Genomic DNA, 4,934 nt, shown 5'->3' with positions numbered 1-4,934 from the left:
AATCCGCCTGCCTCTGCCTCCCAAGTGCTGGGATTAAAGGCGTGCGCCACCACTGCCCGGCAAAATATACTTTCTACCCCAGGTGGGACTCGAACCCACAATCCCTGGCTTAGGAGGCCAGTGCCTTATCCATTAGGCCACTGGGGCCCACTGCCCTCCCCTTTTTGTGTGCCATTTTTCTTAATCCGATTACCTCAGGCTCTTCACTGCCTTCCAGTTTTCCTTCTGGCTCAGGTGCAATCGTTAACAAAGAGCCCAGATGGACTTCACTGCCTTTACTCCTTTTTATTTTGTCTTTGTTCTTGAGACTGTTATACTTGTGTGGACTATGACTACATATGTGTCCCATTTCCTCACTCCAGTTCTTTCCCATTTCCCATATTCCCACCAACACACCTCCTGCAGTTTTCATGTCCTTTACAACCTACTGAGCCTAGTTAGTGCTGTCATGTGGGCACTGATAAGATTTGCCTGGCTTCCTTTTTCTCTCTGAATGTCCCCTTTGGAAAGTTCACTGACATCTGGCTTTTACATGTACTTGATGTCCCTAACTCAGAACCCCAGCTTTGACATCTCTGTCCCTAGATGTCCAGACTTTGATATCCAACTACCCGCAACAATTCATTAATGCCCTTTAGCATATAGAAAATTCTACTTCCTTAAAATCACCTTACACCATCTCTGGCTGTCGTAATCTTTCTGCCTCTTTCCCATGTCCATGAGCTTTAGGGGGATGGGTACGATAAAGTCACTCCATTCAGGGCCGAGTGCTTTGTTCACTATCTAGTTGTGGTTTTCTGTATTACTTACCATCTACTGCAAGAAGTTCCCCTGCTGAGACCTGATTGATGGCCTGATCTATGGCTATAGAAGTATACCACTAAAAGCTTTTCTATCATTGTATCCTTTTAGCAAAATAATGGCAGTTTTTCCTCTAGAGCCCATAGACTGTCTGGTCTTGACTTCTTGGTTTCACTATGCAAACTCTTGAATATCAAACTCATAATAGGGGAATTATCTCATTTTATGTGTATAGATACTACATGTGTTAGAAAGCATATAATAAGAGAGATGTCTGCCCTTTACCAACAGTTTCCTAGTGTTAGGCTTGCCATCTGCTTACACTCTGTTGTACTCTAAGGCCTGAGCACAGATTGTGGAATACTTTAAAACTTATGCTTAATATATGGCGGATTATGGCCTGTGGCATGGGGACATGAGATGAGTATACTCAGATAACTTCTATTCTAGGTAGAAATGTGCTCCTCACTAAACCGGTATGTTAGAGTATAGCAGAATGTCAATGTTTATGATGAAAAGATTTTTTAATTGGCAGTAAAGCTAAAATGGGGCTAGAGTATAAGACTTACTTTAACAAGCTCTCATCCAAACAAAAAGAGGGGACTGAGACACCAACAAGTACTAACAGTCATGTCAAGACCCAAAGAGATGAGGCTCAGAGGGACCAGGCTGACACTGCATTCTAAAACATATCGCCTTCAAAATTAGAAAATTAGAAAATCTTCAAAGTTAGAAAATAAAAAGTAATTCTTTAAACAACCTCTTCTACAGTACTGGTATTCTTAGGGCCAACTTCTGGAACGCAAGGACTCCATTCATAGTACAGCAAAACAGACATCATCCAGATGAGCATTTGAGCATCCAGTAAGAACATAGGGCACTTACTTGGAGAAGTCAGAATCTACTGTACCAGAGACATTCCATTAGCTTGGTCCATGAACTAAAGTGCTGATTCTAGGCTTGAAGATGTAGAGTCTCTAACATGGAACAAATCCATTGATGTATCTAAATGCCACTTGACTGGTAAAGTACCCAGGTGTGCTTTATAAGACGATGCAAAGGGACAGTACAGAGAAATATTTTTTTTTCTGACGTGCTCTACGAAGACAAGGAGTTATTTACATTATTTTCATTCCTGTTTTCAATTAACAAAATCTATCCAGTGGCCCAAGACACAGTGTTTCCAGCTGCACTGATGAATGCTGCCGACTTCTACACCTGCTTTCTTCATTTGTTTCCATTTCAAACACCCTGTGAGCAGGGTAATTGAGTTTGAATTACTTGGGGGAATCCACCCCCTCCTGGTTTGTTCAAGAGAAGCTCACAGTTCTAATGATTTATTATTTCCCCTCCTAAGTGTATTTGGTATGTGTGCCCAGCACAGTAGCTACGTAAGAGAAGCACACATACTGTCACTTCCAATATAGCCATGAATAAATCCAGGGAAGCACTTCTGCCCTGACCATTTTTTGGAAGCAGCCCTTTCAAACTCTAACCAGAATTCTTTTTAATCAAAGAGCCTCCGTCATATGAGATATGCTTAATTTAACTTAGGGTGTTCAAACACACTGGTTTTTATCCCAGATCCCAATGTTTCCACTGTTCTGGGAATGGGAGAAATGTTTTTTTGAGATGTGATTTTGCAAGCATAGATGATCCTATGAGTTAAGTTACCCATGTAATTAAATAAGTTCCTATCTAGCCATTTTGTGCTGTGTTATAAGCATTTTATAATCCAACATTTTATAGAACCAACAACTTGATAAGGTAGAAGATCTTATTTCATTTCATAGATTGGTGGAACAATTTTTAAGTGAATTCTAATTTCTTACTTAAATACCCTTGTGTTCATGATCTTTTTGGCTATAGAGAGCAACAGGAAAAGTTGTTTAGTACCTGCAAATACTTGGTCATTAGAATCATTTGAATATGAAATATGCCACGTAGGCTTATAGTGCTACTTTAGAAAGTTTGGTACCTATAAGGAGGCGAAGCTAGTTGAAGGGAAAAGGTCACTGAGGATGGACACTTGGAGGTAGCCTGTTTCTGGCTTTTCCTGCCCTTTATTTGCTTCTTGTCTGCCATGTGTTGTCTATCTACAACTCCTTCTCTACAAGATGGAATCACAGCTCTAAAATCAAGAGGTAAAATAAATTGTCCTCTAATTTTTTATGCCAGATATTTTTAACAACTAAAAAAAAACTAGCAAATATAGATAGAACAGGCCATTCTGCTGCCTCTATTTTGATTGCCAGAAAAATGGCTCTTAGAGCTTTGAAGCACATATAAACATTTTTATACCCCTGAGACCACCATAATCCAAAAGTCATATATTTTCTTATCAGAAGTTCCATGTGACTCTGGCTTCCCAGACATCTTTGTCAATGAGCCAGATAATGTGGACAAACCCTTCTGGGATCCCAAAGACTGATCCACATATCAACTGTACACCACAAAGTTGTGTTCATCAAAATCATGTAGAAAAAAAATATCTAGAAATGTATCTCAAATTTCAGACCTGCAGAACGATGATATATATTTAAATAGTTTTCAATTTAATACAACAGTGTTTGGGGAAAATATATACATAGCCATACATAATCCAAATATTGTTTGAAGAAATCAAGGCCAAAAATAGGAACAAGAGAAGTTTGTGAATGTTACCACTTAAAGTCAAAGGACTGTGTTTTAGATCTTGAATCAGATGTAGAAAGTCTAATTCCAGAAAGTAACCTTTAAATGCATAGCCTTAATTTAAAAATCTATAAATTGTGAAAATTATATTATTAACATGACCAGGGGAAAATGGCATTAAATTAATAAAAGAATGGCTTTACAAGAGTTAAAATCACCAGCACTGAAGACAGCCCAGCCTCAGTTTTAATTTTTTTTATTTTTTTATTAGATGTTTTCTTAATTTACAATATCTCCTTTCCCAGGTTCCCCTCCAAAAGAAAAAAGAAAAAGAAAATAAAATAAGAAAAAATAAAATAAAATAAAAACTAAAACTAAAACAATCCCCTATTCCCTCTCCCCTCCCCCTGCTCACCACCTCACCCTCTCCCACTTCCTGGGCCTGGCATTCTCCTACACTGGGGCATAAAACCTTCACAAGGCCAAGGTCCTCTCCTCCCATTGATGACCGACTTGGCCATCCTCTGCTATACACATGCTGCTGGAGTCATGTGTCCCCCCATGTGTACTCTTTGATTGGTGGTTTAGTCCCTGGGAGCTCTGAGGGTACTAGTTAATTCAAATTGTTGTTCCTGCTAAGGGGCTGCAAATCCTTCAGCTCCTTGGGTCCTTTCTCTAGCTCCTTCATTGGGGAGCCTGTACTCAGTCCAATGAATGGCTGTGAGCCTCTACTTCTGTATTAGTCGGGTACTGTCAGAGCCTCTCAGGAAACAGCTATCTCAGGCTCCTGCCATCCAGCACTTGTTGGCATCCACAATAGTGTCTGGATTTGATGGCTGAATATGGGTAGGATTCCCAATTGGAGCAGGGTAAAGAGGCAGGGTAGACAGACTGCATTCAGAGTAAGTTTTCCACAACTCTTTATTACTGTGTAACCCTGACTCAACCCTCCACTTTTCATATAGAATGGAAGACAGTGCTGTGGGATCCCAATATAAAATATATTCAATTTAAATTATATTTTATTATTATAAGTGTGTGTGTGTGTGTGTGTGTGTGTGTGTGTGTGTGTACATTCATTATTATGAGAGACACGGGATCTTCCTGGAATCTGGAGTTATGTTGCAGATGATTATGTTATAGGAGATTGTGAGCTGCCGGGGATTTGTTGCTATGAGTGATCCTCGAATCCTCATGATGAGCAGCACACATTCATTACATATAAGCCATTTTTCCAGATTCATTTATTCAATTTTGAATGCTCTCATACAGTTCCTTCTTCCAATGTGATTACATGTGAGAGTTGTAATAAACCCATGGCTGACTTGTCAATGACTGCAGATGTATTTCAACATTATGATTCATGGATGTTTCTAGATACTAGTAGATAGAGGACAGGGGTTGTGATAAATACCCTGGTGTTCATGCTCCAACCAACAAAGAATTATCCAACTCAAAAGATGCCAACCATGTTAGCAAAATTATCTCTGCCTTGAAGA

At 39.4% G+C, this 4,934-nt stretch overlaps 1 non-coding gene across 1 annotated transcript; it reads right to left on the bottom strand.

The window, feature by feature from the left end:
• Nucleotides 1–74: 74 nt before the first annotated feature.
• Trnar-ccu lies at nt 75–147 on the bottom strand. Its single transcript has one exon. It is a non-coding gene; the product is annotated as a tRNA-Arg (tRNA).
• Between the last annotated feature and the right edge of the window lie 4,787 nt (nt 148–4,934).

Source organism: Mastomys coucha, unplaced genomic scaffold, assembly GCF_008632895.1.
Source record: "Mastomys coucha isolate ucsf_1 unplaced genomic scaffold, UCSF_Mcou_1 pScaffold11, whole genome shotgun sequence".
Taxonomy (NCBI): domain Eukaryota; kingdom Metazoa; phylum Chordata; class Mammalia; order Rodentia; family Muridae; genus Mastomys; species Mastomys coucha.
This window is presented reverse-complemented; position numbering and strand designations above follow the sequence as displayed.